We start from the raw sequence: 12,979 nt of genomic DNA on the forward strand, positions 1-12,979 counted from the left end.
CTGACATTGACAAGTGGATTCTTTACCATCTGAACCACCAGGGAAGCCCTCTACTGCTGGATTTGCTAGCAACTGCTCTCTTTATGCTACATAACCTCCCTTAAGCCTACTACAATCTATCACATCTATTCTTATGGCCACAACTATCAACAATACACTTGAATATGAGATCTCACCACAGAGTTAAAGATTTCTGTATCTGAATGTCTGATGGAAATCCCTACATAGATGTTCAAGAGTGGCTAAAACTCAACTCACTACCATCTACTAAAGCAGCTCCTCCTCCAGTATTTTCTCTTTGTTGTATATACCACCACCACCCCCATAACACAGCTAGAAATCTAGGAGCCATACTGGAATAATTCCTTCTTCCTCACTTTCTATATCTAATCAATCAATACATTTCAGTGATTCTACTCTCTAAATATTACTTCATCTGGCCTCTTTTCTCATATCTGCAACTATTGTTCTGGCACAGAATCCACTCTCACTTGGATCTCACAAAGTAAATCCAGTAACCCTTTATTGTTATTGTTCAGTCGCTAAGTTAAGCTCAACTCTTTGCGACTCCATGGACTACAGCACACCAGGCTCCTCTGTCCTCCACTATCTCCTGGAGTTTGCTCAAATTCATATCCTCTGAGTTGGTGATGCTATCTAACCATCTCATCCTCTACTGCTCCCTTCTCCTTTTGCCTTCACTCTTTCCCAGCATAGGGTCTTTGCCAATGAGTCAGCTCTTCGCATCAGGTGGCCAAAGTATTGGAGCATCAGCTTCAGCAACAGTCCTTCCAGTGAGTATTAAGGAATGATTTCCCTTAGGATTGACTGGTTGGTTTGATCTCTTTGCAGTCAAAGGGATTCTCAAGAATTTTCTCCAGCATCAGCGTAATATTCTTCAAGTTCACCTCCTAGTTTCTATACTTACTGCTCTCACAAATCTGATCTTTCTAAAATGCAAATCAGGTGCTCACTTTGGCAGCACCAGATACAAATCTGTCCACTCTCTACTGTCTAAAACCTTCCAATAGTTCCATAAGCTCCTAAGTTTTATAAGTTCATATGGTACATAAAAGCCTCTAAGAACTAGCTCCAGCCTATTTCATCAATTTCTGATCAATCTCTGACTCAGTGTTCATGTATCAGGCAACATCAAACTGCTTTTAATCATACACACACACAAAATACCATGCTGTTTCCTGACTTTGTATTTTTGTTTGTATTATTTTTTTCCTTTTGGAAAAAAACCACTTTTTCTAGACAAGCTACTTTCTATTCATCCATTAAGAAGTCAAATGTTAACCTTTCTTCATTTACCTGTTTTAAAATTTACTTAGTGCCTAGTTAAGTGCCAGATGCTAGGGCCATGAAGTGAGTAAGACAAACACAGCCCCCGCCTTCATGGAGCTTAGAGTCTGCCTGAAGAAAGAGATGACAAGCAACAACTAAAAAATAATAATAACCACAAATAGTGGCAAGTGCTGTGGAAGACAAATAATAGGGTACCCTATTTTACGATAAGTGACATTTAAGTTGAAACTTAAAAAACAAGAATGAACCAACTAGAAGAATAATGGGCATAAGGACATTCCTGGGAAAAGGAAAGGCAGCTAGAAGAGTAATGTCACACTCAGAGAACTGAGAGAAGGCCAAGAAGCATATTTATACGAAGTATGCAACAAAACAAGATCAAAGAGGCAGGAGAGGTCGCTGGATCTATGGGCCATGATAAGGAGCCTGAATTTTATTCCAAATAAATGCACTGCAAACTCAAGTGTCTGAGCAGGGGACTGCTATGGTCTAGTTTATGTTCCAAAAGACTGCTCTGGGTTGCTTACAAACAGAATGGATTGCTGAATGGAAGAAGAGTTAAAAGATTATTGAAATAGTCAAGGTAAGAAATGATTGGTGGTCTGAAATAAGGAGATGTCAGTAGATATTTATTGAAAATTAGAAAATTCAAGAAAAAATTTTATAGAACCAATAAAAAACAATCCTATCTGTGGTGGGGTAGAGGAGGAAAAATTTTAAGTGACTTCAGATTTCTGGCTTGATCAATCGGGTGGATGGTGGTACTATCTGCTAAGGCTGTGGGGAAGAGTTAGATATTAACAGATATAAGAATCAATATTGCAGTTTTAAATGTGTTAAATTTGTGTGCTGTGAGACATCAAAGTGGAATAGCCAAAAAGGCAGGTGGACAATGAGTCTGGAGCTAGAAAAAAGATCTGGGTGGGATGCACAAGTTGTAGACAATTTTTAAAACTTTTTATTTTGAATTAATTTTTGACTTTCAAAAAGCTGTTAAATGTTTGGAGTTCCTGTATACCCATCACCCAATGTTAACATTTTGTGTAATCAGAGTAGAATTATAGAAACAGAAAACAGTCATTGATATGATGTTAGTTAATAATAAAGTTAACTAGTCTACAGACGTTACTTAAATGTCACCAATGTCCTTTTCCTGATGCATGATGCAACACAGGATCTCAAACTGCATTTAGATGTCATGTCCACTTAGTCTCCTCTATCCAAAATGGTTGTTTGCTCCATGAACTTGCCAGTACTGGCCAGTTATTTTGTAAAATATTCCTTAAATTGAATTTGCCTGATGTTTGCTTATGATTAGACTAAGGTTATGCATCTTGGTATCCTTCTTAATGCAACTTACCAGGAGGTACTGAATGTCTCATTATTGGTGACATTAGTTTTGAGCACTCAGTTAAGATGGGGATTCCCAGCTGGTACAGTAGGAAATAACCTGTCTGCCAAGCAGGAGACCTAAGAGACGTAGGCTTGATCCCTGGGATGGGAAGATACCCTAGAGGAGGAAATGGAAACCAGCTCCAATATTCTTGCCTAGACAATTCCATGGACAGAGGAGCCTGGGGTTGCAAAGTGTCAGACACAAGTGAGTACCACCACCAGTTAAGCTGGTATGTACCTATCAGACATCTTACAGTGTTATTCTTTGAGACTATGCATATATGCTGTCTGTCATTACACTTATGCCCACTTATTCAGTATCTATAGATAATCTGCCCCTGCACTAATATTGTAGTACTTGCTAACAGTGATGTATTTCTATCATTTGTCCTATATTCACAAATAAGGAAAAGCAGTCCTTTCTCTACCATGTACTTGTTACATCAGCATTGGCTCACTGATATTTACTTTACAGACTTTAATCTATTATTATCATTATTCATTTTGATGCTCAAACTGTCCCAGACTTGGTCATTTGGAGCGCTTTCTAATTGACTTCAACATCCTTTCTACATGCCCTCATTATTTTTTGAGCAATTCCTTACTTTCTGACTCCATAGATGCTCTAGGCTCATCTTTTATATTTTTCTCTGTTTCAGTGACTCTCAAACAAGTCACTACTTCAAAAAAAAGTTCACCTTCTTTTCACTGGAGCATGTCTAATAGGCAGCCAGTAGCCACATGTGGCTATTTAAATTTTAATTAATTAAAATTAGACAAAACTTAAAATTTAGTTCTTCAGTTGCACTAGTCGCATTTCAAGTTTTCAATAAGCCACACAGCTACTGGCCACTAAAATGAACAATTAAGACAAAAGACATTTTCATAATTACAGAAAAATCTAGTGTACAATCCTGACTGGAGAATGTTATTTAGAAATCAAGTATATAGGAAGTAAGCATATTCACTGCTACTGGGATGATACTGCCTACAGTGAATAGAGCTAGTATCCATACATGCATGCACACACACGCACACATACAACCCGCCCCCGCCCCCCCATATCTATTAGACAATTGTACTTTAAGAAGTCTGCCTTCAAAGGAGAGCAAATAAACAGGAATGGTATTGGGAGAGAGGACTGGAGACGAGGCCTGGGAACACATGTCTTTTAGAATGGGAGATCCTAGAACATGTTTATACACTACTGAGAATAACCTAAAAGAGCAGATAACACTGATGAAACAGAAGAAGGGATAAATGAAGGAGCAAAGTCCTTTAGTAGGATAAAGACAGAGAACCCAGAGCTCAAATGGAAGAATTCACTCACAATAAGATAAGGGGCACCACATCTACTAAGTGTTAAGGACAAAGAGATGGAGGCCAATCCAGGTTTGCAGATTTGGATTCAGGAAGCTGTGATCAATTTACAGTTTGCAGAGATGGAGAATCTCATAGGTATAATGAGAAGCACAGTAAAACTCCACATTAATTGTTAAGTACCCATGTGAGGTTTGTGATCATGAATTTAAAGTAAAATTAGTCTTTCTGTGTGATTTTTCTCTAGCAATATTCAGGTGCACACTGAACATAAAGGAAGAGGTTGAGTTCATTTATATTAAAGGGAAGAGAAGGGCAGGGGAGTTCAGGTAACCTATAAGAAAATCACTATAGTGACAGATCATGGAAAAAGGCCTAGAAGAAAGTAAAATAGGAGAAGAAAATAATGTGGTAAAGATCAGTGGATGGAAGTCTTATTGAAGTTCAAGAAACGCTACAATGGGGAGCTTTCCAGGCCTGGAGAGTAACAGCAACTACTGGGATATGAAACTTTCCACAGATCTCTCCCCAGAACTGTTAAGTTCAGCAAGGAGCACAAAGGAAACAGCACAGAAAGCCATGGCTTGAACATCACTGAAAAAAAGAAAATACTACGAACTTCAAAATACCTCTAAAGCTGAGAAATCAGCAATAAACTCCACAAAGCTACTACTGGAGTTCCATTGTTCTATGGACGTTGAGTATGGACAGTGAAAGGCTTAAGTGAAAAAGGCAAGGAAAAAAAGAATGCAGATCAATATATGTCCACATACAGACCTGTTTGTGAATACTTAACAGCAGTTTTCTTTATAACAGCCTCAAATGGGAAACAATTAAAATATCCATTAACTAGTGAATGCATAAACAAATTCCATATAAATGAATACTATTCTTAAATAAAAAGAAATGAACTGGCTTCCAATTCTAGGACAAGATGGAGTAGATGCATATCTCCCTCTTCTTCCCAACAAGCATGGCTAAAAGCCCAGGATGTTGAACAAACATAATAAAACTAAAAAGTCAAGAGAAGAAGGCAAGTCAATCAGAGATCTTGGAAACCAACAAAATTGGGACTTGGCAGTGAATTCCCTAGGTTTTCTTGTTATCCCTTATACATCCCAGACTGAGTACCAGAGAAGCTACCAATCCAGAAGTACCAATGGGAAGAGACAAAAAGTGCCCAGAGAAAAGCCAGCTTTCTCTAGCCAGCTTAGCAAGATAAAAGCCATTTTTAGACAATAACCATCTATTCCAATTAAACACCATGAAAAATACTGGCTCTACCCTCACACCCCCATCAACAAAGGCCTAAAGTTGAGGTGAGAACCTAGACTTCAACCTCTGACAAGTTGTAATAAGCCCTTCTTCTTGTGGAGTCAGCAGAGACCACATGAGGAGCCTGGATTTCCATCGCCACCAAGTCTAACCATTCCTCCTCCTCCATGTCAGGGTGGCGTCGGAGAAGGCTGAGCGGGAAGATTAGACTTTCACCACTTTGTAGGTGTAACTGACTCCTCCCAACCAGGATATCACTGGAGGCCACAGGGAACAGTAATAAGGTACTCCTCCCTGTCCCAGTCAGAGTGGTAACAGGAAGAAGCAAAGGGGAGCCTGAACCAGCTCTCATTCAGCAGTTATAAGGAACTCTTCTCCTTCCTCCAGGGGTATCAACAGCAGTTGACTCAGGAACCTGGGCTTCTATTTCTACATGATAGTAATGAATAAGAATTCCTCTTCCCCCACCAGCAGAGAATCAGAATCTGGCTAAAACAGAAGATTTAAATAAGATTCAGAGTCTCATTACATAATTCCTAAAATGTACAGGATAAAACTGAAAACCATACAATCTCCAGCTTAAATGAGAAAAGACAATCAGTAATACAACAACACTGAGATAACATGGATGTTGAACTTATCTGATAGAAAATGTGAAAGCAGGCATCATAAAAATGACTCAATGAGCAATTATGAACACATTTGAAATAAATAAAAACATAGAAAGTTTCAGCAAAAAAAAAAAAAAAGTAAGTCTTACCAAAGAAATAAAGAACCACCAAGTGGACATTTTAGGACTTAAAAATACCATAACCAAAATAAAAATAACTCCACAGATGAGTCCAAGACTAGAACAGACAGAACAAAGGATCAGTGAGCTTAAAGAAATAACCTAATAGGAACAACAGAGGGAAAACAGACCAGAAAAAAAAGAGAGGGGATGGTGGGCAGAGCCTCAGGTATGTATGGGATAATAACAGATCTAACTATTTAAGCCACTGGAGTCTCAAAAGGACAGGGGAGAAATCTAGCAGGGTTGATAAATGTAACAAGAAAAAATGACTAAAAATTTCCTAATCTGGCAAAAGATATAAGTATGTAGGTTCAAGAAGCTGAGCAGGATAAACCCAAACAAATCTACAGTCAAACTATTAACACTTAGACAATGAAAGACAAAGAAAAAATCTTGGAAGTATCCAGAGGGAAAAACAGGAAAATCTGCATAGGAAAAACAATTTGAATGATAGTGGATTTCTCATCAAAAATCATGGAGGCCAAAAGGAAATAGTACATTTTTCATGTGCTGAGGAAAAAAAAGAATTATCAACCAAGAATTCTATATTCAGTGAAAATATCCTTTAGGAACGAAGAAAAAAAATCAAGACATTTTCACATAATGAAAAACTAAAAGAAAGTGTAACCAGTAGACCAATCCTAAAAATAATGTTAAGAGAAAATTCTCTAAACATAAAAGACAGTAATAGAAGAAGGATCCTGAAATGACAGGAAGGAAAAAATAAGGAAAGAGCAAATATGTAACTAAATACAAGAGACTTAAAATTTTCTTCTTTTCTAAATTGTGTTAGATAGCTGAAAGACTGTAACACTGATGGAGGTTCTTACTGTTGTACAAGAAATACTTCAGACAATTATATTACAAATGGTGGAGGACTAAAAGAAGGTAAGGTTTCTACATTTTATTCTCACTGACAAAATGTCAACACTAGTAGACTACAAGTTACACATGTACAATGTAAACCTAAAGCAAACACTAAAAAAAACTAAACAAAGAGATACAGTGTAGATTTAAAAAAAATTATAGATAAAATTAAATTCTAAAAAATGTTCAAGAAACTCACAGGAAAAAGAAAATAGACAGAAAATAAAAAATAAAATGGTAGATTTAAGTCTAAAAGATTTAAGCCTGGTAGATTTAAGCACTAAAGAATTGATGCTTTTATGGATCGGAAGAATCAATATAGTGAAAATGAGTATACTACCCAAAGCAATCTATAGATTCAATGCAATCCCTATCAAGCTACCAACGGTATTTTTCACAGAGCTAGAACAAATAATTTCACAATTTATATGGAAATACAAAAAAACTTGAATAGCCAAAGCAATCTTGAGAAAGAAGAATGGAACTGGAGGAATCAACCTGCCTGACTTCAGGCTCTACTACAAAGCCACAGTCATCAAGACAGTATGGTACTGGCACAGAGACAGAAATATAGATCAATGGAACAAAATAGAAAGCCCAGAGATAAATCCACGCACCTGTGGACACCTTATCTTTGACAAAAGAGGCAAGAATATACAATGGATTAAAGACAATCTCTTTAACAAGTGGTGCTGGGAAAACTGGTCAACCACTTGTAAAAGAATGAAACTAGAACAATTTCTAACACCATACACAAAAATAAACTCAAAATGGATTAAAGATCTAAACATAAGACCAGAAACTATAAAACTCCTAGAGGAGAACATAGGCAAAACACTTTACGACATAAATCACAGCAGGATCCTCTATGACCCTCCCAGAATATTGGAAATAAATGCAAAAATAAACAAATGGGACCTAATTAAAATTAAAAGCTTCTGCACAACAAAGGAAACTATAAGCAAGGTGAAAAGACAGCCTTCAGAAAATGGGAGAAAATAATAGCAAATGAAGCAACTGACAAATAGCTAATCTCAAAAATATACAAGCAACTCCTGCAACTCAATTCCAGAAAAATAAACGACCCAATCGAAAAATGGGCCAAAGAACTAAATAGACATTTCTCCAAAGAAGACATACAGATGGCTAACAAACACATGAAAAGATGCTCAACATCACTCATTATCAGAGAAATGCAAATCAAAACCACAATGAGGTACCATTTCACGCCAGTCAGAATGGCTGCGATCCAAAAGTCTGCAAGCAATAAATGCTGGAGAGGATGTGGAGAAAAGGGAACCCTCTTACACTGTTGGTGGGAATGCAAACTAGTACAGCCACTATGGAGAACAGTGTGGAGATTCCTTAAAAAACTGGAAATAGAACTGCCTTATGACCCAGCAATCCCACTGCTGGGCATACACACCAAGGAAACCAGAATTGAAAGAGACACGTGTACCCCAATGTTCATCGCAGCACTGTTTATAATAGCCAGGACATGGAAGCAACCTAGATGTCCATCAGCAGATGAATGGATAAGAAAGCTGTGGTACATATACACAATGGAGTATTAAGTATTACTCAGCCATTAAAAACAATATATTTGAATCAGTTCTAATGAGGTGGATGAAACTGGAGCCTATTATACAGAGTGAAGTAAGCCAGAAAGAAAAACACCAATACAGTATACTAACGCATATATATAGAATTTAGAAAGATGGTAACGATAACCCTGTACGCGAGACAGCAAAAGAGACACAGATGTATAGAACAGTCTTTTGGACTCTGTGGGAGAGGGAGAGGGTGGGATGATTTGGGAGAACGGCATTGAAACATGTATAATATCATGTATGAAACGAATCGCCAGTCCAAGTTTGATGCATGATACTGGTTGCTTGGGGCTGGTGCACTGGGACAACCCAGAGGGATGGTACAGGGAGGGAGGAGGGAGGGGGGTTCGGGATGGGGAACACGTGTGTACCTGTGGTGGATTCATGTTGATGTATGGCAAAACCAATATAATATTGTAAAGTAATTAACCTCCAATTAAAATAAATAAATTTAGATTAAAAAAAAAAAAGAATTGATGCTTTTGAACTGTGGTTTGGAGAAGACTCTTGAGAGTCCCTTGGACTGCAAGGAGATCCAACCAGTCCATCCTAAAGGAAATCAGTCCTGAATATTCACTGGAAGGACTGATGTTGAAGCTGAAACTCCAATACTTTGGCCACCTGATGTGAAGAACTGACTCAATGGAAAATACCCTGATGCTGGGAAAGACTGAAGGCAGGAGGAGAAGCTGACAACAGAGGATGAGATGGGTTGGATGGCATCAACAACTTGATGAACATGAGTTTGAGCAAGCTCCAGGAGGTGGTGATGGACAGGGAGGCCTGGTGTGCTGCCGTCCATGGTGTCACAAAGAGTCGGACACAACTGAGCGATTGAATTGAACAGAAATGAAGCTTAACATCAGTAATTATATTAAAAGTAAGTGGTATAAATTCACTAAATAAAAGACAGAAATTGGCAAAACAGATTTTAAAAACTGTGCACAAAAATTGGCTGGATCTGATTGGGAAAAAAGCCAATCTCAAAAGGTTACATATTATAAGAGTCCATTTACATAACATTTTTGAAATGACAAAATTTTAGATATGGAGACAGATCAGATGTTGCACGATTAGGGATGGCGGTAGGGGAAGTGTAGGTGTGAGTATAAAGGGCTAGCATAAGGGAGATATTTACAGTGATAGAATCATTTTGTATCTTGATTGTGGTGGTGGTTATACAAATCTACACACGATAAAATGATAAAATGTATACTCTGCAATGTCAATTTTCTGGTTTTTATATTGTATTTATAGTTATGTAAGATGTAACCACTGAGGGAAACTAAGTGAAGGGTACCAAGGACCTCTCTGTACTTTGTAATTTCCTGTAAATCTATGATTTATTTCAAAACTAAAAAAAAAAAAAATTCAAACTGCCAGAGTTTAAAACCAGACTCCACTCTTCCTATATGAACTTGGACTTATTTAACCAATCTGTGCATTGTTTCATCACCTGTAAAACAAGGACAACAGTATCTACTAATAAGTTATGACAGGAAATAAAAAATACCTAAAAAAAGGATGCACTGCTGATATATAATGTGGATATTTCTTAAAAGCAGTATACTAAGTAAAAGACACAAGAGATTATATATTATATAAATCTGTTCATATGACATTCTGTAAAAGGCAAAAACTACAGGGAGAGAAACCAGATCATGGATGCCTGAAAGTGAAAGTCACTCAGTCGTGTCTGACTCTTTGCAACCCCATGGACTATACAGTCCATGGAATCCTCCAGACCAGAATACCCATTTGGAGTGGGTAGCCTTTTCCTTCTCCAGGGGATCTTCCCAACCCAGGGATAGAACCCAAGTCTCCCACATTGCAGGTGGATTCTTTACCAACTGAGCTATCAGGGAAGCCCCTACGGTTGCCTAGAGTTGGATATAAGGAGAGGGGAATTTAACACATCTCTGAGTAATGCCTTTTGGTATAGTTTTGACTTCTGAAGTCATCCAGATATTCTACATATTCAAAAAATAAAAGTAAACCAACAAGGATGGGGAAAAACAACATTAAACTAAATACAAACAAACCAAATCAATCCACTTAACTGTATTTCACGTGTACAACATAACCAAACTGAACAGAGTCGAGAGAATAGTGGAAGGCAGACTAATCCAAATACCTTCACTATATGCTCTCAGTCTAGAAGAAAAACTATAAACAAATCTTAACTGTTTTCAGTAGGCAAATCCAAATTGAGGAATATCTAAAAAAAATAACTGGCCTGTATCTTCAAAAATTTAAATACCATGAAAAGACAAAAAAGCTAAAGACTGCTTACTACAGATTAAGGAGATTAGAGACATTACAACTAAATGTAACACATGATCTTGGACTGTATACTTTTTTGGAGAGAAAAAGATGTCTAAAGGACATTATTGGAACAGTTGACAGAAGTAAAATGTAGTAACTGTAAAGCACTGAAATATAAAAGCTATAGATAAAACTTTTATTGTAACAATGTTACATTTCCTAAATTCAAAAACTGAAAGAGTACATTTAATTATTATATTTATAATATTTATAATACTGTCTTTATTCTTAGAAAACACACACTGATATATTAAGGATTATGGTATGTGCAACCTTCTTTAAAAGAGTTCAGAAGAAATAAAGTAAGTAATATATATAGTATTTTATGTGTGTGTAGACATATATAAGTACATAATATAAATATATATTTATACAGAAAGAGAATACATCAAAGGAGCTGGTTTTTTTTTTTGTTTGTTTTTTTTTTTTAAGGAGAATATAGTCTGGAGCAGCAGTATAGTATATGTGTGGCTCAGTCATGTCTGACTCTTCATGGACTGTAGCCCACCAGGCTCCTCTGTCCATGGGATTTTCCAGGCAAGAAGACTGGAGTGGGTTGCCATTTCCTCCTCCAGGGGATCTTCCTGACCCAGGGATGGAACGCAAGTCTCTTGCATGTCCTGCATTGGCAGGTGGATACTTAACCACTGTGCCACCTGGGAAGCCCATTAGGAGCAGCAGTAGAAGAGTACTATTGACCCTACTCCCTGGCCCCTGGAATACCTAGCCTCAGACTGAGAAGGCAAGAGGAATCAGAGATCAAATTGCCAACATCTGCTGGATCATTGAAAAGGCAAGAGAGTTCCAGAAAAACATCTACTTCTGCTTTACTGACTATGCCAAAGCCTTTGACTGTATGGATCACAACAAACTGTGGAAAATTCTCAAAGAGATGGGAATACCAGACCACCTGACCTGCCTCTTGAGAAACCTATATGCAGGTCAAGAAACAACAGTTAGAACTGGACATGGAACAACAGACTGGTTCCAAAGTGGGAAAGGAGTATGTCAAGGCTGTATACTGTCATCCTGTTTATTTAACTTATATGCAGAGTACATCAGGCGAAATGCTGTGCTGAATGAAGCACAAGCTGGAATGAAGATTGCTGGGAGAAATATCAATAACCTCAGATATGCAGATGGCACCACCCTTATGGCAGAAAGTGAAGAAGAACTAAAGAGCCTCTTGATGAAAGTGAAAGAGGAAAGTGAAAAAGTTGAGTTAAAGCTCAACACTCGGAAAACTAAGATCATGGCATCCGGTCCCATCACTTCAAGGCAAATAGATGGGGGGGGGTGGGCACAATGGAAACAGTGACAGACTTTATATTGGGCAGGGGGCGGCTCCAAAATCACTGCAGATAGTGACTACAGCCATGAAATTAAAAGACGCTTGCTCCTTGGAAGAAAAGCTATGACCAACCTAGACAGCATATTAAAAAGCAGAGACATTACCTTGCCAACAAAGGTCCATCTAGTCAAAGCTATGGTTTTTCCAGTAGTCATGTATGGATGTGAGAGTTGGACTACAAAGAAAGCTGAGCGCCGAAGAACTGATGATTTTGAACTGTGGTGTTGGAGAAGACTCTTGAGAGTTCCTTGGACTGCAAGGAGATCAAACCAGTCCATCCTGAAGGAAATCAGTTCTGAATATTCATTGGAAGGACTGATGCTGAAGCTGAAACTTCAATACTTTGGCCACCTGATGCAAAGAACTGACTAATTGGATAAGACCCTGATGCTAGGAAAGATTGAAGGTGAGAGGAGAAGGGGATCATAGAGGATGAGATGGTTGGATGGCATCACCAACTCGATGGACATGAGTCTGAGTAAGCTTGGGGAATTGGTGATGGACAGGGAAGCCTGGCGTGCTGCAATCCATGGGGTCACAAAGAGTTAGGCACGACTGAGCAACTGAACTAAGAAGGCAGCAGAGGGAAGAGTAAGTACTTCAGGCGATATTCATTACGTATCAGTTAAGACAGAGAGAAAACATTCAGAAGTCAGGGACATTCAGTTGTTCATTGACAGCCCAGAGGAAGGGTTTTGGACGGAGGGAAAAGGCTGGAACAGATTTACTGAA

At 38.0% G+C, this 12,979-nt stretch overlaps 1 protein-coding gene across 5 annotated transcripts in view; it reads right to left on the minus strand.

Annotated features, from left to right (window-relative positions):
- The window catches only part of RASA2 (RAS p21 protein activator 2), a 126,287-nt gene that overhangs the window by 61,711 nt on the left and 51,597 nt on the right, over positions 1 to 12,979 (minus strand). The gene's annotated exons all lie outside the window — the stretch shown is intronic.

This window comes from Bubalus bubalis, chromosome 1, assembly GCF_019923935.1.
Source record: "Bubalus bubalis isolate 160015118507 breed Murrah chromosome 1, NDDB_SH_1, whole genome shotgun sequence".
Lineage (NCBI taxonomy): Eukaryota > Metazoa > Chordata > Mammalia > Artiodactyla > Bovidae > Bubalus > Bubalus bubalis.